This window comes from Dendrobates tinctorius, unplaced genomic scaffold (genome assembly GCF_039654945.1).
Source record: "Dendrobates tinctorius isolate UK_male_01 unplaced genomic scaffold, ASM3965494v1 ptg000191l, whole genome shotgun sequence".
In the NCBI taxonomy this organism is placed as follows: domain Eukaryota; kingdom Metazoa; phylum Chordata; class Amphibia; order Anura; family Dendrobatidae; genus Dendrobates; species Dendrobates tinctorius.
The window spans coordinates 13,522,625-13,545,772 of NW_027361858.1; the positions used below are offsets into that span (position 1 = coordinate 13,522,625).

General features: G+C 47.4%; 1 long non-coding RNA gene across 1 annotated transcript in view; it reads left to right on the forward strand.

The window, feature by feature from the left end:
* LOC141055764 (uncharacterized) overlaps positions 1-23,148 on the forward strand; it is a 51,181-nt gene that overhangs the window by 26,702 nt on the left and 1,331 nt on the right. The window contains exon 2 of the long non-coding RNA XR_012221529.1: positions 5,043-5,169. This is a non-coding gene — a long non-coding RNA (uncharacterized lncRNA). The remainder of the gene's footprint in view (positions 1-5,042; positions 5,170-23,148) is intronic.

Consider the following 23,148-nt stretch of genomic DNA (forward strand, 5'->3'; position numbering starts at 1 on the left):
TCATCACACATAGTCTGGGATTCCATGAAAGCCTATGTCAGGGGCTTATATATTAGAGAAATATGCACACGGAAAAGCCAAAATAGACGCTACACCCGGGGCCTGATCCAGGAGGTGTCTGTTGCGGAGGCTGCGGTGGTACTCAACCCGACAGAGGAAACTAAAAAAGCTTTGGAGAAGGCACAGGGGTCGCTCAGGGAAAACCTCATGTCGGCGGCAGCAAATAAACGTTATTTCCTCAAACAAAAATATTTTATAGAGGGGGAGGGAGTAGGACATTTATTAGCCACGGTCATTAGAGCACAGGACGGATCTTCATATATCAATAGGCTAAAAACGGACTCGGGTGGTCTTGTGACGGACAGTGTGGACATAGTGAGTGAGATAAGGAGGTATTATATGCGACTATACACATCAGATTGCAGTCTCACGGAGACTGAGATTGAGCAGTATTTGGATGCTCTCTCTCTCCCTGCACTGGCTGATAACGATAGGGATTCATTGGATCGGGACATCCTGTTGGAGGAGTTGGAGGAGGTGCTTGGTCAGATGCAAAATGAAAAGGCTCCAGGAATGGATGGCCTGCCTGGCGAGTTTTACAAAACCTATGCACCCTTACTGCTACCTAAACTACTTAAGGTATTTGAAGAGGCTGAAAGGCAGGGGGTCCTCCCGCCATCTATGAGGGAAGGTTTGATAGTTTTAATATTAAAGCCCGGAAAATATCCAGAGGTCCCGGATTCATATCGCCCGATTTCCCTACTATCAACAGATGCTAAATTATTGGCCAGGGTACTCGCCAATAGGATGTCCCGAGTTGTCTCATCTATTATACAGAATGATCAAACGGGATTTATCCCAGGCAGAGCCACATCTATGAACCTTAGGAAACTATACTTGGGGATTCAACATAGTTCTGGGGAGCTGGGGGGAAGAGCAATTTTGTCCTTAGACGCCGCTAAGGCGTTCGATAGTCTGGAGTGGGGTTTTTTGTGGGCGGTCCTTCGGAAAATGGGTTTTGGACACAGATTTATAAATTGGGTGAGGCTGCTGTATGGCTCGCTGGTGGCGAAGGTTGGGGCTAATGGCAGGGTCTCTTAGTCTTTTCCTCTTGGGAGAGGTACTAGACAGGGGTGCCCGCTCTCGCCCTTGCTATTTGCTACTGCGGTGGAGCCATTGGCAGTTGCAATTCGGAAGTCCAGAGAAATAATGGGATTCAGGTGTGGAACAGTGGAGTTGAGGATATCATTGTACGCAGATGATTTACTTCTATATTTAGACAAGGTACGTTCCTCGATTTTTCCAGCAATGGAGGTCATTCGAGAATTTGGGCTGAGGTCTGGTCTTCGGATTAATTGGTCCAAATCAGCTTTAATGCTGATAGACCCTCTCCCGGCGGATTTCTCAGATTTGCAGATACCGGTCCCTGTAGTTCGGAAGTTTAAGTATCTGGGTGTAATTGTTAGTCCTGCCCCGAAGGATTTTCGGACTCTGAATCTGGAACCCCTGTTGCAGCGATTTAGAGCAAAAGTACATACTTGGTGTCGCCTGCCGTTGTCGAATATTGGTAGATCTAACTTAATCAAAATGGTAATGATGCCACAATTATTATATTTGATACATAATTCTCCGGTGTGGATCTGTAGGGAATTTTTTACAAAAATAAATATATTATTCCGGGAATTAATTTGGAAGAAAAAACAGGCTAGGATCCGCTTGGAGATACTGCAGCGAGGGAAGGAGGAGGGAGGAAACCCATTCATATACTATATTGCTTCCCAGATGCAACATCTTAGAGGTTGGGGTAGAGACGGAGCGTATGACAATGGTGGTGATATTGTGAGAGAAGGATCGGTATGGAAATATCCAGGGTGCCGGTTGGAGGTGGGACGACGGCAGATAAATGGGGCACGATACCCTACGTTGGCTATGATTTTTAAGGTGTGGGATAGGGGTAAGTCTCATTTGAAGATAAATGGGCCTACGGAGTTCTGGCCATTGTGGCGGAATCCGGATTTGCAAGAGATCAAAAAACTGGTGGGGTTCGGAAGATGGGAAGATAAAGGGATTTATCTGGTGTCACAAATATTGCAAAATAATACTCTCAAGAGTTTTGAACAATTGAGAACAGAATTTCACCTCCCACATGTCTTCTTTTATCAGTACTTACAGCTAAGACATGCATTGGAAAAACAGAGAAGGACAAATCCGGTGATAGTGACACATAATCAAACACTACATATGCTACTTACATCTGAGTCTTCTAGGGGACTTATCTCTGAATTATATAAAAGATTATTGCCTGCCCATCTGGAGACATATCCACTGACTGCTGCTAAGAATAAGTGGGAATGGGACGTTGGCCCCCTGACGGAGGACCAGTGGTCCGATATTCTAGAACAGGTCCCTAAAATTGCGGTTTCTGAATGCCAGAAGCTTTCGCAAATATATCTCATTCACAGGGTATATAAAACACCCAGCTTATTATTTAAAATGGGACTTAGGCCCAATACACAATGTGTTAGGTGTGGGCAGGATGATGCCCACTTGATGCATGTTATGTGGGAGTGCGGGCACATTGGGGATTTCTGGAGGCAGACCCTGGGACTCATAGCCCAGGTATACCATATTACAATACAACCGTCACCTCGTCTATGTTTGTTGAATTTGTGGGAGGAGGGGGTTGACCCGGACTCTGCAGTGGCCCTGGGGGTAGCACGTATCCTGTATCAGGCAAGAAAGATACTTGCATATCATTGGTTGGATCCTATGCCACCAACATTGTCAGAGCTTAAAAATAAACTAAATAATGTCATTAGATTGGAAAGGGGGGCTTATTTAAAAAGAAAAGCATTAAGAAAGTTTTACAAAATTTGGCAGCCATGGATGGAGTCACCGGGTCTCCCCTCGGGCGCACTGGTACGGGATGCGATGTTGGACCAGTTGCTGTTGTGCTTGCGGTGATGGGGTGCTTGGGGAACAAAAATAAAGTCTAGTGTCCTTTGTGGCGAAGCGGATTTTGAGTGGCGCGGTGGGGGGGGCTGGGGGGATCGGACCTGATATCCGCGGGGGGCGGGGGGGCGAAATATGATGCGGAGTGGCGCGGCTGGCGGGGATGGTTTTCCCACTGAACTGAGGCACTGCTGTATAATTTTGATTTTTGTTTATTTGTGGAGCCATGTTGTTTGTAGGCTCAATTTATGCAAATATCTGTGTTTTGAGATTTTCTTCTTTTTATTTATTCTTACACAGGAAGAGTTTTACCCTTTAAATAATATCTGCTTTCAATGTAATTTTTACTAGCTATATAAGATGTCATATTCTTTCTGTATTGATTCCTGAATGTTTAATAAAAAAGATCTGATTCAAAAAAGAAAGATCAACTCCCCCCATGTGATGGTTGTACGCCAGGACACAGTCCGGTTTGTGGACCTGTATTGGGGTACCTCGAACGGTGGTAGCCATGGTGCCGGGACCATGGATTGTGGTCAAGAAAAAGACGTCTCTTTTGTCTTTGAACTTGACCACAAGCATGTTGCCGATACATTGGGCTCAGCTCTCACCCTTTCGGAGAGGCAGCTCAATTAGTGGCTAAGGGAGACCTCTCTGGTCTCTGCGCACGGTACCGCAAGCGACGGTAGGTCTGGCAGAGAGGGATTGAAATAGTGTGATGCTTGTATAAAAGTTATCAACGTACAGATGGTAACCTTTATCAAGCAGAGGGTGGACCAAATCCCACACTATTTTCCCACTCACCCCAGAGCAGGTGGACATTCTGGGGGCTGGATCCTACTGTCCTTTCCTTGGTAAACTCTAAAGCTGAGAGTGTACCCTGAGGTACTCTCACACAGCTTGTAGAGTTTTATGCCGTACCTTGCCCTTTTGCTGGGCAGGTACTGACGGAACTGAAGCCTCCCTTTGAAGTGGATGAGGGATTCATCCACACAAATTTCCCTTTCGGGAAACTTGTTGCTGAAGTGTTCGACGACTGGACGAATTTTGAACAGTCTATCAAAATTCAGGTCATCGCAGGGAAGGCTTTCAGTGTTTCTACAGAGTCAACGGCACTCCAAGTAGAGAATGAAGAAATTGGGTGTTCGGCCAAAAATTGCTGGGCGTACAAGTTTGTTTGCTCCACCATGAGACTGACGGTTGACTCCGAGAAAAAGACTTTGAAAAAGTCTATTTCCCTGAAGTTGGCAGTCTCAAACTGGATTCCTGATTGTGGAACGAAATCGGGAATCCATGGAGCAAAATTTTCAGGGACGGGGGTCCAGGAGGGAGACCTAGTGCTAGGATGGGCGTGACTAGCACTAGGTTGGGGGAAACTCACACTTGGCTGTGGGACTTCCTCCAAGGACTCCAACTCTTCCTCTAAGGCCTCCGACTCTTCCTCCCTGGGCTCTGGACAATTTCTCGTCCTGCGACATCTTGGTGGTGGCAAGTCTGTGTCGCTGGAAGAGGAAGAGTGGGAGGTGGGGTCCTCTCTCTCACTATCAGTTTCGGAGGCAATAATTTCATATGCCTCCTTAACTGAGTAGACCCTTTGGGACTGGGATGACTGGGATTGTGAAGGGTTAATACTAAAATCAGAGCTTAAGTTTCACTTCTCCATTTCTCTGTAGGTTTCCTTTCTTAATTTTTGTTGCTGTAAGATACATTTTTGTAATTGGCATGGGCTGTCATGAAACCAGACTGTTCCCATCTGTACAAGATAAGGGAGGCGGGGGTGTAAAACTCTGAAGAATATGCCATTATACTACTTTCTATTTAGGTACGGACATATATGTAGTTTCCGGTTTTCTTGCAATATTATTGGCTTACAAAGTGAAATGATGCTATTGGTACTTGAGAACCTTGCATAATTAAGCAAAATATTATAAAAGAAGTGACTACAATAAACGGGTTACCGATCTCTTTGGATCGTCTCATACAGAGACACATCTCCGTTTGGTCATTTGAGTTGCTAGCAACACTCTGTGGAATAATTTGGACATCACTGGCTCAACCGTGAAGGGTTAATTTAACTCTCTCCCTATCAGCTGGTCGCCCAACGTGGGGCCCCCGAACAGGGACGCCTCTGCCCCCGGAGGATAACAAGACAAAGGACCCTCGGAGCGGACACAGGTGTTGGAAAATTGGGACTGATCATCCCCCACGGCAACCATGGTAAGTTGGCAGTTATACTGTTCAGACTGACCGTTTCGTGTGGTTTTCCTGTGCTGGTTGCTGCAAAGAGGATCTGAGGTTTGTCCCCGTGGTGGGGTGATTCATGGGTGGAATCATATAGAGGTGTAGTCCCATTGGGGACCCAGTGCTCGAACCGTACCTCATAAGGGACGGACACCCCGGATTGACCAGTGATTGTGACTCTCTTTATAGTCAAAATATCCTGAAGTCCTGATCATAGGATACGTAACTCAGGTATATATAGATAGATATATATAACCAGAGGTGTCCGGAGGGATAGTCTGAGATGCCCTCCTCCTTTCACTGAGTACCGCAAATTTTTGGCTTCCCAGAGGGGGTTGACCCTGTGGAACAAACGAAGACGGCTGCTCCAGTATTGTGCACAATTTGTCAGGATATTTAGCTGTAAAGGAGAGAATTATGTTTCTGTGGAAGAAAAAGAAAAGTTTGGAATTGTGTGAAGGATCAGATACTGTTAGTCTTATGATTCAAAGACGAGGAAAGAAATTTGTCAAGAATGCAGGAAAAATATTTTCGATTCTGGGATTTCCTAAGGGTGGGAGGTTGCAGCCTACGCTATGGGATGAAGGCGTTAAAAAAAATAAAGGGAGATTGATTGATGATGGATTACTTAAAGGCGCTGAGGAATTCCGTGGCTTGGCACATGAATTGTATAATGAAGGTTATGTGGAAATTGAACAGCAAGTGAATTCTGATTGTTTTTATTGCTATGTGGCAAAAGGAAAATTGTCTAACACTGTGAAAAAGACTGAAAGTGTTGTGGTACAGGAAAGAATTGAGAATGTGATTAACGAAGACACTGAGATTGAGGTTAATGTGTCGGGCAGGAAATTAGTTAAGAATTATTTGAAACAAGAAGTTTCCCTGCTAGATGATAAGGTCCCTCCCCAGGAAATCAAGCCTCTCCTCCTGACTGTAAGCTCTGTGCCCCTTAACCCTAAGGCACCGATATATCCTGGACTACCGAAGCTCAGTATGCCCCCACCCTATGATCCTGCCGGGTGGATCTGTGCTGTATGCGGAGTTACTAATCCTCAGTGGAGAGAGATCAGTTATAATTGTGGCACAAGAAGACCGGGTGTTACAGCCCCCACCTTTCCTCTGTTGAAAGCTGACGGTACTTATTATCATCTGCAGCCAGCCCCAGCTATGTCTAATATTGCTAGTGGTTATGAATATCCACCCCCTCCTACTTTAGTTACCAGGTCAGAGACAGGATGCTCAGAGGAGATAGAAGATTTTCAGGAAATGTATTCCAATATTATTCCTGGACCCCACTGTTATGATGTGCTCTTTAGGATAGGGACAGGGGATCTCATGAAGCAGCATGTTGGGGCCATAGTAAATGCCGCGAATAATCAACTCTGCCATGCTGGAGGACTGGCCACAAAAATTTCACAGAAAGGCGGACCCATGATACAGGAAGAATCTGATTCATATATACAAATGTATGGCCAGGTAGAAACAGGACAGGTCGCAGCAACCAGAGCAGGACAGCTGCCGTGTCAATATGTAATACATGCAGTGGGACCACGATATGACCCTATCAATATTCCTAGGTCCCAACAATTGCTTACTGAGGCTGTCCAGAACACAATCCTGTATGCCTCCTCTGTCCCCCCCAGTACGATGCCTCAACGTACAGTGGCTATACCAATAATCTCTGCCAGTATTTTTCAGTATCCCAGGAAGGATGCCGCCATGGTCATAGTATCAGCAATAGAGCGGTGTATACAGGAAAACCCCATAAAATTGGAAGAGGTCCGATTTGTCCTCGACAACCGCCTAACGGCCCATCAGGCAATACAATCTCTAACTGTAACAGAGCCTCCTGCCTCGCTCCCACAGTAGATGCCTCTTGTGCCCGTACTACCGCCACCTCCTCCGCCTGAGTTGTCAGTAATATCCGAATTTGAAGAAGATAATGTGGAAAGCACTCCTGACAGGCCAAAGTATACTCCCTTCACCCCACCACAAATAGACGCTGTTTGCAATCAATTACCTGATCCAGAGACTTCCCCCATGGCTTTCTACAGGCAAATGGCATCAAATCGAGACATTTATTCCACTTCCCAAAGAGATCTATTACACATACTTCGAGTAAAAGCTGGGGAGGGGTATTTTCCAATTATTGAGGGTGGAATAATGTATAATGTGGATCTGGATGGGGGAACTTATGAGAGTGGTGTTGATTTTTGAAATGCTTTAAAAGTTTGGGCACAAGATAGATTGGCGGACCAAGCTACCTCTCTCACAGATGTCACACAGGACAAGGGGGAAACTGCCGAGAAGTTCTATGGGTGTCTTATGGTAGTATTTAGAGATCTGGGATTCTCACTGTATAATAAAGCCCATACACATCTTTTTGTGGCAGCTTTGATGTCTGGCCTTAAACCCGAGTTGCAAGAGGCGATAATCTCTGTTAGACCTGATGTTGAGAATTCCACCCCGGATGATGCATTGAAAGTAATAAAAAGTTTTCAGAAGAATTTAACCCGTTCTGCAGCGGCAGGGAAACAGAAAAATAAGCCAGCAGCTGCAGCTGTAGCAGCTCCAGTTCCTCCAATAACAGCAGCCCCCACCATTGTGCCCAGCGTGGCTGCGAGTACGCAGCTGGTTCCTTATCACTGGAGCACACAGCAAACTCTGGCCCCCCCTCAGACTTCAGCTCCCTACTCCAATACCTTTAATTCTATGAATAGGAGCCTTCCTCCCCAGCTCCGCCGTGCTAATTCTCGTTTGCAATGCTGGCGCTGCGGGCGATTTGGTCACTTTCAGAGAGACTGTCACACTCCCGCTGATAGATGCTACCCTCAAGTTCCCTCTTCCAATCGTAATCTAAATACTGGGAACCCCAGAGGATACCCCGGTTACGGACAGCCCCAAAATCCTGATAATTGTCCATACTGAAGGGGTGGCCAACCAGGGTCTGCCATCACAATGTCCTCCACCAAACCTGGGGCATGCTCATCCGTCACGCTCCCTATAGGGGACACCCTTGTTAAGTTCATGGTAGACACTGGGGCGGCCAATTCTATAATCAAATCATCAGATGTACTGTACCTACGGATATCCTTATTCAATTCTCAGATCAAGAGCTTGTTTTAATTGGGGTAGATGGCAGACCCAATAAACATACTCTTACAAAACCCATCCCTGTGGGGCCTTTCCCCGAGGTTACTGCTCAATTCGTAATCTCTCCCACATGTCCAGTAAATTTACTAGGGGTAGATTTGTTATCACAGTTCCGCTCCAGAATACAATTCCAAGATGATGGTCGGATGGTTCTTACGTTACATAACCCCTATGCAGATGAAGACAGTGAGGAAATTTGTATTTTGCATACCCTTCCCACAGTTATGATGGCCCTGATAAGCCCAGATCCACCCCCAATATTGCCTGAGGATCAACGACTCACCCCTTACCTCTCAGAGATACCATCTAAACTTTGGTCAAAAGGGCCAAATGATATAGGGAAAATGCCTGTGGAACCAGTAAAAGTGTTTCTCAAACCTGGTGCCCCTTTTCCCAAAGTCCATCAATATCCTTTGAAACATGATCAGGAGCAGGGCCTTCAGGAACAAATACAAACGTTACTTGATAATGGTGCCCTGGTACCCTGTGTTTCTCCATGTAATACGCCCTTGTTTCGCGTTAAGAAAAAGACCCCACCTGGCCAGCCCCCTGTGTACCGGCTGGTACAAGATCTACGGGCAGTTAATGCAGCTACTATTCTGGAAACTTCAGTGGTACCTAAACCACATACTCTTTTGTCCCAAATACCCCAGGATGATGCTTGGTTTACAGTCATTGATCTTACCAACGCCTTCTTTAGCATTCCGTTACACCCAGATTGCTGGTTTTTGTTTGCATTCACTTTTCAGGGACGACAGTTAACATGGACGGTTACGCCACAAGGGGCCAAAAACAGTCCGAACCAGGTTGTAAAAAAAATATGAGCAGGTGTCTTTTGCCATTGCTGCCACTGTTAGCCTCCTTAAAGCATCTGGCAGCACTGAACTGTCCGGTTTCGGCCTCGGGACTTCAGTTCAGCCTTGGTCAAGTGATGTTCTTGGGTCACTGTCTCCTTCAGGGTGTCAGACACCTCACAGAAGAAAGAAAAATAGCTGTCAGCTCCCTTCCTTTCCCAAAAGATGAAACTGAACTCCAGCGTTTTCTTGGACTGTGCACTTATTGTCGTCAGTGGATACCGGATGCATCCCGCATAATGCAACCACTTTACAACGCCTTGAAAGACGGCATAATGATCTACAAGGAAAGATCACCGGTTTGCGTGGAAAGCCTTCATCATGCCTTCTCTGAGTTGAAGTGGCTTATTGCTTCCGCCCCTGCCTTGGGCATCCCGGACTATACTCGACCGTTCCATTTGTATGTGTCTGAGAATGAAGGACACGCAGCAGGGGTGCTCACACAATCACATGGCAACAGGCAACGACCAGTGGGCTATTATTCGGCCCGCCTCGACCCAGTGGCCCGATCATCACCAAGTTGCATGAGGGCAGTTCACGCCACTCACTCGTTGCTTGACAAGACTGCAGACATAATTCTTGGACATGAAATGCATATTTTTGCTCCGCATGATATTGCAGCAATACTGAGCCTTCAGCAACCAAGACATTTGACTGTGCAACGACACTTACGGCTGCAGTGTTCACTCCTTTTGACTGATTATGTCAAGTTGCATCGCTGTACTACAATCAACCCTGCTACTTTACTGCCAGTCCCCAAGAAAGATGGCAGTGATGAGGATTTTCTCCAACATGATTGTTCCCAACTTCTGACAGAAGAAACAGTTACTCCACCAAATGTCAGTGAGAATGCACTCCCAAATCCCGATCTGGTGTTATACACGGATGGTTCAAGATATGCTGACGAGTTTGGTAGATTCCACACAGGATACGCTGTTACCATAGAGGACACTGTAGTGCACGCAGCTGCGCTCCCGCCCTCACAGTCAGCACAAGAAGCAGAACTCCAGGCTCTGTCTACTGCATGTACTTTGGCCAAGAACAGACAGGCTAATATATACACGGACTCACAGTATGCATTTGGTATTGCTCACGATTTTGGGGCTCTATGGGCCAATCGAAGGATTATTACTACTGCCGGAACCCCAGTGAAAAATGCTGAAGCTGTTAAAACCCTCATGAACTCGATCAAATTACCTACTCAGGTGGCTATTATCAAAGTTAAGGCGCACGCTCCTAGGACCAGTCCACAGACTGTTGGTAACGCATTTGCGGGTATGCAAGCAAAAGCCGCCGCTCTTTTACCCGTTGAATCAACCATACCAACTATGGGGACTAGAGTTGAGCGAAACGGGTCGAACAATTTCAAAAGTCGCCGACTTTTGGCAAAGTCGGGTTTCATGAAACGAAACCCGACCCTAGGATGAGGTCGGCCACGAGGTCGGCGACTTACGCGCCAAAGTCGCGTTTCAAAAGTTTGTTTAGCGCTCTTTTTCAGCCAATCAGGATCCACGGACACTGTGGGCAACGTGATGACATAGGCAGGGGTCACCACCATCTTTCAGAAGGGCATGCAAGTGATTGGCTTGCTTTGGTGGGCGTCACAGGGGTTATAAAAGGGCGTGCACGCCGACCGCCATCTTACTTCTGCCGATCTTAGCATAGGGAGAGGTTGCTGATTCTGTAGGGAGAGCGTTAGGCAGGGAAGAAGACAAAAAAACTACTTCTGCTGCTAGCGATTTTGCCTGTGCAACACACCAGTCACTGTGTGTGCAGTGCAAGGGGAGGCTATATTGTGGTGGATCAGCGGTGTTGGTTGTTAGGCTGCCTTCTAAGGCTTCCTGACAGCTGCATTGCTGTTTCCCCACTGCTCTGCAAACTGCTTTTTTAAAAGCAATCCCAATTTTTTTTTTTGTCCTGCTAAGGTACTGAGCGTGCATTTATTCACACTATACAGCGGTGTACGCTCCTCACACAGTACCGTGTAACGGCTGTTATCACAGCCACAGTGAAGCTATCTGTGTGTCACTGTGGAAGGATAAGTGGAGGACTTGTTCCATTCTTACAGACCTACACTCTAGGGAGATTCCTATTCTGCCCAATTCTACAATTCACTTTTTTCACACCTGTGCCATCGAGCCTGTGACATAGCGCTCTGTTATTCAGTGGGCCTCACACAATCCAAAAGTGTCCAGTGTCCACAAGTGTCTGCAGAAATTCAAAATCTCCCTTATCCTGTAGTCACTTTTTTCACACCTGTGCCATCGAGCCTGTGACATAGCGCTGTGATATTCAGTGGGCCTCACACAATCCAAGTGTCCAGTGTCCACAAGTGTCTGCAGAAATTCAAAATCTCCCTTATCCTGTAGTCACTTTTTTCACACCTGTGCCATCGAGCCTGTGACATAGCGCTGTGATATTCAGTGGGCCTCACACAAACCAAAAGTGTCCAGTGTCCACAAGTGTCTGCAGAAATTCAAAATCTCCCTTATCCTGTAGTCACTTTTTTCACACCTGTGCCATCGAGCCTGTGACATAGCGCTGTGATATTCAGTGGGCCTCACACAATCCAAAAGTGTCCAGTGTCCACAAGTGTCTGCAGAAATTCAAAATCTCCCTTATCCTGTAGTCACTTTTTTCACACCTGTGCCATCGAGCCTGTGACATAGCGCTGTGATATTCAGTGGGCCTCACACAATCCAAAAGTGTCCAGTGTCCACAAGTGTCTGCAGAAATTCAAAATCTCCCTTATCCTGTAGTCACTTTTTTCACACCTGTGCCATCGAGCCTGTGACATAGCGCTCTGATATTCAGTGGGCCTCACACAATCCAAAAGTGTCCAGTGTCCACAAGTGTCTGCAGAAATTCAAAATCTCCCTTATCCTGTAGTCACTTTTTTCACACCTGTGCCATCGAGCCTGTGACATAGCGCTGTGATATTCAGTGGGCCTCACACAATCCAAGTGTCCAGTGTCCACAAGTGTCTGCAGAAATTCAAAATCTCCCTTATCCTGTAGTCACTTTTTTCACACCTGTGCCATCGAGCCTGTGACATAGCGCTGTGATATTCAGTGGGCCTCACACAATCCAAGTGTCCAGTGTCCACAAGTGTCTGCAGAAATTCAAAATCTCCCTTATCCTGTAGTCACTTTTTTCACACCTGTGCCATCGAGCCTGTGACATAGCGCTCTGATATTCAGTGGGCCTCACACAATCCAAGTGTCCAGTGTCCACAAGTGTCTGCAGAAATTCAAAATCTCCCTTATCCTGTAGTCACTTTTTTCACACCTGTGCCATCGAGCCTGTGACATAGCGCTGTGATATTCAGTGGGCCTCACACAATCCAAGTGTCCAGTGTCCACAAGTGTCTGCAGAAATTCAAAATCTCCCTTATCCTGTAGTCACTTTTTTCACACCTGTGCCATCGAGCCTGTGACATAGCGCTCTGATATTCAGTGGGCCTCACACAATCCAAAAGTGTCCAGTGTCCACAAGTGTCTGCAGAAATTCAAAATCTCCCTTATCCTGTAGTCACTTTTTTCACACCTGTGCCATCGAGCCTGTGACATAGCGCTGTGATATTCAGTGGGCCTCACACAATCCAAAAGTGTCCAGTGTCCACAAGTGTCTGCAGAAATTCAAAATCTCCCTTATCCTGTAGTCACTTTTTTCACACCTGTGCCATCGAGCCTGTGACATAGCGCTCTGATATTCAGTGGGCCTCACACAATCCAAAAGTGTCCAGTGTCCACAAGTGTCTGCAGAAATTCAAAATCTCCCTTATCCTGTAGTCACTTTTTTCACACCTGTGCCATCGAGCCTGTGACATAGTGCTGTGATATTCAGTGGGCCTCACACAATCCAAGTGTCCAGTGTCCACAAGTGTCTGCAGAAATTCAAAATCTCCCTTATCCTGTAGTCACTTTTTTCACACCTGTGCCATCGAGCCTGTGACATAGCGCTGTGATATTCAGTGGGCCTCACACAATCCAAGTGTCCAGTGTCCACAAGTGTCTGCAGAAATTCAAAATCTCCCTTATCCTGTAGTCACTTTTTTCACACCTGTGCCATCGAGCCTGTGACATAGCGCTCTGATATTCAGTGGGCCTCACACAATCCAAGTGTCCAGTGTCCACAAGTGTCTGCAGAAATTCAAAATCTCCCTTATCCTGTAGTCACTTTTTTCACACCTGTGCCATCGAGCCTGTGACATAGCGCTGTGATATTCAGTGGGCCTCACACAATCCAAGTGTACAGTGTCCACAAGTGTCTGCAGAAATTCAAAATCTCCCTTATCCTGTAGTCACTTTTTTCACACCTGTGCCATCGAGCCTGTGACATAGCGCTCTGATATTCAGTGGGCCTCACACAATCCAAAAGTGTCCAATGTCCACAAGTGTCTGCAGAAATTCAAAATCTCCCTTATCCTGTAGTCACTTTTTTCACACCTGTGCCATCGAGCCTGTGACATAGCTCTGTGATATTCAGTGGGCCTCACACAATCCAAAAGTGTCCAGTGTCCACAAGTGTCTGCAGAAATTCAAAACCTCCCTTATCCTGTAGTCACTTTTTTCACACCTGTGCCATCGAGCCTGTGACATAGCGCTGTGATATTCAGTGGGCCTCACAATCCAAGTGTCCAGTGTCCAAAAGTGTCTGCAGAAATTCAAAATCTCCCTTATCCTGTAGTCACTTTTTTCACACCTGTGCCATCGAGCCTGTGACATAGCGCTCTGATATTCAGTGGGCCTCACACAATCCAAAAGTGTCCAGTGTCCACAAGTGTCTGCAGAAATTCAAAATCTCCCTTATCCTGTAGTCACTTTTTTCACACCTGTGCCAACGAGCCTGTGACATAGCGCTGTGATATTCAGTGGGCTTCACACAATCCAAGTGTCCAGTGTCCACAAGTGTCTGCAGAAATTCAAAATCTCCCTTATCCTGTAGTCACTTTTTTCACACCTGTGCCATCGAGCCTGTAACATAGCGCTGTGATATTCAGTGGGCCTCACACAATCCAAGTGTCCAGTGTCCACAAGTGTCTGCAGAAATTCAAAATCTCCCTTATCCTGTAGTCACTTTTTTCACACCTGTGCCATCGAGCCTGTGACATAGCGCTGTGATATTCAGTGGGCCTCACACAATCCAAGTGTACAGTGTCCACAAGTGTCTGCAGAAATTCAAAATCTCCCTTATCCTGTAGTCACTTTTTTCACACCTGTGCCATCGAGCCTGTGACATAGCGCTCTGATATTCAGTGGGCCTCACACAATCCAAAAGTGTCCAGTGTCCACAAGTGTCTGCAGAAATTCAAAATCTCCCTTATCCTGTAGTCACTTTTTTCACACCTGTGCCATCGAGCCTGTGACATAGCTCTGTGATATTCAGTGGGCCTCACACAATCCAAAAGTGTCCAGTGTCCACAAGTGTCTGCAGAAATTCAAAACCTCCCTTATCCTGTAGTCACTTTTTTCACACCTGTGCCATCGAGCCTGTGACATAGCGCTGTGATATTCAGTGGGCCTCACAATCCAAGTGTCCAGTGTCCACAAGTGTCTGCAGAAATTCAAAATCTCCCTTATCCTGTAGTCACTTTTTTCACACCTGTGCCATCGAGCCTGTGACATAGCGCTCTGATATTCAGTGGGCCTCACACAATCCAAAAGTGTCCAGTGTCCACAAGTGTCTGCAGAAATTCAAAATCTCCCTTATCCTGTATTGACTTTTTTCACACCTGTGCCATCGAGCCTGTGACATAGCGCTGTGATATTCAGTGGGCCTCACACAATCCAAGTGTCCAGTGTCCACAAGTGTCTGCAGAAATTCAAAATCTCCCTTATCCTGTAGTCACTTTTTTCACACCTGTGCCATCGAGCCTGTGACATAGCGCTCTGATATTCAGTGGGCCTCACACAATCCAAAAGTGTCCAGTGTCCACAAGTGTCTGCAGAAATTCAAAATCTCCCTTATCCTGTAGTCACTTTTTTCACACCTGTGCCATCGAGCCTGTGACATAGCGCTGTGATATTCAGTGGGCCTCACACAATCCAAAAGTGTCCAGTGTCCACATGTGTCTGCAGAAATTCAAAATCTCCCTTATCCTGTAGTCACTTTTTTCACACCTGTGCCATCGAGCCTGTGACATAGCGCTGTGATATTCAGTGGGCCTCACACAATCCAAAAGTGTCCAGTGTCCACAAGTGTCTGCAGAAATTCAAAATCTCCCTTATCCTGTAGTCACTTTTTTCACACCTGTGCCATCGAGCCTGTGACATAGCGCTATGATATTCAGTGGGCCTCACACAATCCAAAAGTGTCCAGTGTCCACAAGTGTCTGCAGAAATTCAAAATCTCCCTTATCCTGTAGTCACTTTTTTCACACCTGTGCCATCGAGCCTGTGACATAGCGCTGTGATATTCAGTTGGCCTCACACAATCCAAAAGTGTCCAGTGTCCACAAGTGTCTGCAGAAATTCAAAATCTCCTTTATCCTGTAGTCACTTTTTTCACACCTGTGCCATCGAGCCTGTGACATAGCGCTGTGATATTCAGTGGGCCTCACACAATCCAAGTGTCCAGTGTCCACAAGTGTCTGCAGAAATTCAAAATCTCCCTTATCCTGTAGTCACTTTATTCACACCTGTGCCATCGAACCTGTGACATAGCGCTGTGATATTCAGTGGGCCTCACACAATCCAAAAGTGTCCAGTGTCCACAAGTGTCTGCAGAAATTCAAAATCTCCCTTATCCTGTAGTCACTTTTTTCACACCTGTGCCATCGAGCCTGTGACATAGCGCTGTGATATTCAGTGGGCCTCACACAATCCAAGTGTCCAGTGTCCACAAGTGTCTGCAAAAATTCAAAATCTCCCTTATCCTGTAGTCACTTTTTTCACACCTGTGCCATCGAGCCTGTGACATAGCGCTCTGATATTCAGTGGGCCTCACACAATCCAAAAGTGTCCAGTGTCCACAAGTGTCTGCAGAAATTCAAAATCTCCCTTATCCTGTAGTCACTTTTTTCACACCTGTGCCATCGAGCCTGTGACATAGCGCTGTGATATTCAGTGGGCCTCACACAATCCAAAAGTGTCCAGTGTCCACAAGTGTCTGCAGAAATTCAAAATCTCCCTTATCCTGTAGTCACTTTTTTCACACCTGTGCCATCAAGCCTGTGACATAGCGCTCTGATATTCAGTGGGCCTCACACAATCCAAGTGTCCAGTGTCCACAAGTGTCTGCAGAAAATCTAAATCTCCCCTGTCCTATAGACACCTTGTACCTTGTTTTACATTACTATATAGTTTGTTGGATTTTGTCTACATTTCTACCAAAAATGAGGAAGGCTGGTCGAAGAGGCCGTGGAATTGGGCGGGGGTTGGCAGCTGGTAATGATGGTGTTGGTGGTGGATCTGATGGTAGTGGCAAAAGCAAAATAGGACCGAATGCAGGAGGTGTTGAGCCTGCGTCATCGTCTGGCTCCATAAGGCTTCGAAGGCTTAGTTTTCTAGGAGTTGGCAAACCGCTTTTAACGCCAGAGCATCAGGAAAAAGTTTTGTCTTACATTGCTGACTCAGCCTCCAGCTCTATTGCCTCCTCTTCTGAAGTTGTAAAAAGTAAAAGCACTGAGTCGTCATTGGAGGCTCATGTTCATGAACCACACCTTTCCTTGTGTCCTTCACCCCAAACAAGATTGAAGGATGACGCAGGCCATACTACTGATTACTCCATGGAGCTGTTTTCACATACTATGCCTGGATTATCAAGTGAAATGGTGAATTACCCAGGCCAAGATGAATCTGACATGGAGTGCACTGATGCACAGCCGCTGATAGATGATTCTGCTGGTACATTCACTCAGAGCACTACATTGTCCTCGCAGTGTACGGAGCCAGATTCTGACCCTGATGAGACTCAGGTGCCCCTTCCCGCACACTATACCACCATACACGGTGACACAGAGGAAGGTGCACATGACATTGAAGAGGAGGTGATGGATGACCCAGTTGTTGACCCAGATTGGCATCCATTGGGGGAAGAGGGTGCTGCTTCCAATAGCTCAGATGAGGAGCATCCACAGCAGACATCGACATCGCAACAGCTGTTATCTGGCAGGCCCGGAGCACTCCAAAGACAGGTTCCAATAATCAAAAGAGTTGCTGGACAGCTTGTCCAGAGGGTCAAAACATCACAGCGTGCTAGGCCGCAAAATGTCTGCCAAAGTAGGAAGAGTGCAGTGTGGCACTTTTTTGAACAAAATCCTCATGATCAGGCCAAGGTTATCTGTAAGAAGTGTGCAAAGACCTTTAGCCGAGGGAAAAATCTGAAAAATTTGAATACCAGTTGCATGCTTAGACATTTAAACAGCATGCACTTGCAAGCGTGGACACAACACCAAACCTCAAGTGCCACATGTGCAACTGATCACAAAGAAGGTAGTCAGCAACGCTACATTGTTTCCCCCACTGTAAGCCCACCGGTTAGCACAGCAGCAAATGTTGAGGTGTCGTTGCAAGGCCACAGCAGTCAGGGAATCCCACTGTTATATCAACGAAATACTGAATCTAGGCCATCAGAAAGAACACCAACTCCATCACCATCATCAACCCTCTCTCAGTCCGCCCTGTCCCCCGCTACTTCCACCATATGCAGCTCTCAAGTCCAGCTCACCCTCCCAGACACTATGAGTAGGTCAAGAAAGTACTCAGTCTCTCATCCGCGTACACTGGGTTTGAACGCCCACATTGCCAAACTAATCTCGTTTGAGATGATGCCCTATCGGTTGGTGGAAAGCGCAGCTTTCCGCGAACTCATGGCCTATGCAGTACCACGCTATGACCTACCCAGTCGCCACTTCTTCTCTCGCAAAGCCATCCCAGCCCTCCACCATCATGTGAAAGACCGCATTGTCCATGCACTCAAGCAGTCAGTGAGTGGAAAGGTGCACCTCACAACTGATGCATGGTCCAGTCGGCATGGCCAGGGCCGTTACGTGTCCATCACTGCGCACTGGGTTAATGTGGTGGATGCAGGGTCCACAGGGGACAGCGGTGGTGGGACAGTGCTGCCTAGCCCACGGTATAGGAAACAGTTGGCTGTAGGCGTTCCACCCTCCTCCTCCTCCTCCTCCTCCAGAAGCGAAAGCTCGTCCACAGAGCGCAGTCGTACGAGCACTCCATCTGCAGCTGCCACTGTTGCACACGAGGTTCCCCCTATCGAGCAGCTAGTGGAAAGCGTCAGCAGGCTGTGTTGCAGATGATGTGTTTGGGCGACAGACACACCGCCGAGGTGCTGGCTGAGTACTTGAAGCGACAAACTGAGTCATTGCTGGGCAGTGTACATCTTGAGGCAGGCAAGGTAGTTAGTGATAACGGCCGTAATTTTGTGGCAGCCATAGCCCTTTCAAAACTCAGCCACATACCTTGCTTGGCTCACACCTTGAACCTGGTGGTGCAGTGCTTCCTCAAAAATTATCCGGAGTTAACAGCCCTGCTCCATAAGGTGCGAAGACTGTGCGCGCACATCCGCCGGTCGCCTGTACACTCCGTTCATATGCAGAAGCTGCAGCGATTGCTCCACCTTCCCAACCACCGCCTCATTATCGACATTGCAACAAGGTGGAACTCCACCCTGCACATGGTGGAGCGGCTGTGCGAGCAGAGGCAGGCCATAATGCATTTGTGGGAGGATACACGGCCAGGCACTTTGAGAGCAGACATGGAGTTGACAGGTGTGCAGTGGTCGAAGCTGAAAGACCTCTGTAAAGTCCTTCAGTGTTTTGAGGAATGCACACGGCTGTAAGCGCAGACGACGCCATCCTAAGCATGAGCATCCCACTTATGCGTCTGTTCATGCAAACTTTGACGCACCTTAAGGAGCAGGCGTCTGCAGCCAATGCTGACGAGGAGGAAGAGGTGGAGGGAATCCTTGATGACATTCAGCCATTGTCTGCTCAGGGACCTCTCCTGGACGAGTTGGAGGAAGAAGAGGAGGAGGAGGATGATGATGGGGATGATTACTTAGGGGAGGAGGATGCATCTCGTGGGGCAAGTGAAAATGTTGGCTTGGCAAGGACTGGTACAGGGTTTGTGCGTGACTGGAGGGATGTGGATTTGCCAGAAAGTGCTCCTCCAACCAGCACTCGCAGTGCATCATTGACACCGGGAACATTGGCCCACATGTCAGATTATGCCTTGCGGATCCTAAAAAGGGACCCCCGCATTGCCAAAATGATGAACGAAGACGACTACTGGTTGGCCAGCATCCTGGATCCACGCTATAAAGGCAAATTACAAAACATCATGCCACAGGAGAACCTTGACCTAATATTGGCTAATAAACAAGCAACTCTGGTAAATCGGTTGCTTGAGGCATTCCCAGCACACAGCAGCGGTGATGGTTCTCACACGAGCCGTACGGGCCGGGGGCAGCTTGGCAGAGGTGTTCATGGTGCACACAGCAGAAGTGGCGTTGGAGACAGGGGTTTCATTACAATGTTGTGGACTGATTTTTCAAGTACCGCTCACACAACTGGTAATACAGCATCGATGGAAAGTGACAGGAGACAGCAGTTGTCAACTATGGTTACGAACTACTTTTCCTCCCATATCGATGTTCTCCCACACAGGTCATTCCCCTTTGACTATTGGGCCGCTAAACTGGACACCTGGCCTGAATTGGCCCAATATGCCTTACAGGAGCTCGCTTGCCCAGCTGCAAGTGTGCTATCGGAAAGAGTCTTCAGTGCAGCTGGATCAATCCTGACAGAAAAAAGGACCCGTCTGTCAACCCAAAATGTGGATGATCTAACCTTCATTAAAATGAACCATGCATGGGTTTCCAAGGATTTTGAACCACCTTCCCCTGATGACACATAGGGTGACAGAAAAATGGCTTGCTTTGGTCCACCTCTTCCTGGGACTTGACCTATTTCGCCTTTTGCATCAGCTGAATGTCCAACATCAACATATGCCATTTTCTAAAACTCCCTAACTGTGCTGCCTCCCCCCCCATGGCCGGGGTCACCACTTAGCGCACGACACCGTGCGAGTGCCGTTGCCCTGGACAGGTGGTTAGGCCGACTCTTGGGCGCGGGCACTGGCACAGGGTCCCTCATAGTGCAATCAAGTGTCTCTGACGGTGGTGGTGCACACCCGCCGTCAGACACACCGCCGTACTGGGCCTAACACCGTCTGAGCCTGCCTCCTGATGTATAGACATATCTTTTGAATGTGTACGCTATCCATACATGTTATCCGGGGATACGGTACCCTTTCTCACCTTTGTGCAATCACGTGCAAGCCATACTGGGCCTAACACCGTCTGAGCCTGCCTCCTGATGTATAGACATATCTTTTGAATGTGTACGCTATCCATACATGTTATCCGGGGATACGGTACCCTTTCTCACCTTTGTGCAATCACGTGCAAGCCATACTGGGCCTAACACCGTCTGAGCCTGCCTCCTGATGTATAGACATATCTTTTGAATGTGTACGCTATCCATACATGTTATCCGGGGATACGGTACCCTTTCTCACCTTTGTGCAATCACGTGTAATCCATACTGGGCGTGAGAACGGCTGGCGAGCTGTTAAGCAAGCTACAGCACCTGTGGTTTGCACACGTAAGTTTTTCATTTTTTCAGGAATGTCGGTTAGGCCTAATTCTGGAACTGCGGTTGACCTGCATTTACTGGGAAATCATCGCTCGCGAGTAATGATTGTAATCAGTGATCCCCATCACTAACGTTGTTCAGCGGGTTATCTGCACCTGTAAGCGACAAACGCTGGCCTTTTCAGTGTAGCGCACATGCAGCCACGGACATGTAAGGGCATGACACACCAGTTATTGGCCAATCTCATGTGCCAGAGCCTCACATGTCCCTCTAGTAAGCCGGACTCGGACCGCGGGGCATGACGGAGTCTCGTTCGTTAACGGAATTAAGCTTGCAATGTGTGCATCTGTTCTGTAGCTGGCATGTTTGAGGTTGCCCGTGTTGAGTCAAATTACGCCGTAGGCTCCACTCCTGGTGGTGCCCTTCTGGACATTCCTTTAAGGTTCAGCTTTGCAACCATACTGCCCACGTAAAACAAACACTTTGCCTTCATGAACGCTGTTTGGAGGGTCATGACTAGCAGTTAACCTGCTAGAGAGAGCCTTCGTTGCTCCCAAGCATGACATCACACTCCCTAGGAGGAAGGTAATGCCACTGTGGCGACCGTACTCCTGGGGGCGACACAAGTGCACTGATGCCCAGCCACTGCTCGATGAATCTGCTGGTACATTGACCCAGACCACTACATTCCCCTCGCACGCTACACGGCCTGAATCTGACCCTGATGAAACTCAGATTACCCTTCCCATATACAGTTCCATCTTACACGGTGACAAAGAGGAAGCTGCAGATGAAAGTGCAGGTTCGGCCCACCCGCCATCAGACACACCAGCGTACTATCAGGGGCCCTGTGCCAGTGCCGTCGCCAACGAGTGGGCCCCCCCTGCTTGCTCAGGATCACAGCACTTGCAAGGTTGAAATACTGTGCAGTGAGATGGAAGATGGGGACGACGAGGAGTCCAGACTAGTACAGGGATTCCCTAGCGAGGAGACTTATTTGATTGTTTTCAATGTTGGGACAGCAATTTTTGGGGAGCACTATACTCTGGAGAATGATAGATGGGGCCCACCATACACTGGAACATTCCAAAGGTGGACATCAGACACTGGAGCAGCATTTACAGGGCCCATTATACACTAGAGCATTAGAAATGGGGCCCATTATGTTTGGAGCATTATTTGGGCCCATAAGACAGTGGAGCTTCATCCATGGGGACCAACATATACTGTAGCATTATGTGGAGCTCATCATATACTGTTTCAAACATTATATGGGACCAATGATTCTGTATGGAGAAATAGATGGGCCTCGTCATGAGATGTAAAAAGTGAAGTATTTTTCATTGTACTATACCGCTATTTCTCTGCCGTATCGGAGCATGATGAGTTGTGGTATGTGTTAAAGGGGCGCTCTTTCGCCCAGGGCACATGAAAACCTGGAGCCAGCCCTACCCCCCCACAACTTTAGCCAAATAACCCCCATTTTTCAGTTCGTAACTTGTATTATGAAGTTAATTAAGGTTGACCAGCTTAAGTAAGAAGAATTGATGCTTTTGGCATTCAAATGAGCACTGTAGGTGTGTTTCCTGTCCTCCTCTCACTGCCGACTTTTATTCCCCATTGACTTACATTGGGTTTCGTGTTTCGGGACGACCCTGACTTTTCCCTATAATCGGCCGATCTTGCTCGACCCGACTTTTGGAAAAGTCGGGTTTCACGAAACGAAACTAGACCATAAAAAAACAAAAGTCGCTCAACTCTAATGGGGACCACACGCTCTCAGCGTAAACAGTTACAAGAAGCACTGACCCTACAAGAACCAGATGATCTACAACAGACTGAAGTTTTCTGTCGGACCCCGCGAGACCGCTTAATGACGATGCAGAGAATGTCTCCAAAGGAAGAGGTGAAGCAATGGAAGACTGATGGGGCACGAATGGATAATGGTCTCTGGAAAAAGGACCAACTCGTGTGTCTTCCTAAGTGGATGTACCCTGCTATTGCCATATGGGCACATGGACCTATATATCAAAGAAAGAATTAGGCCCTCAGACTGGTGCAAAAATTCTACTGGGCCCCAGTTCTCCAGTTGGCCGGAAGCATTCCCCGTTACCAACATGACTGCAAAAACCACAGCGAAGAAACTGGTGATGGAAGTTATATGCAGATATGGGGTTCTAGAAGTTGTTGAAAGTGATCAAGGTCCGGCCTTTTCTTCTCATGTGTACCAAGAAGTTCTGACAATGCTTGGATCCACTGTAGCCCTCCTTACTCCATACCACCCACAATCCAGTGGGTAAGTTGAGAGGCTGAAAGGCACACTGATGGGAC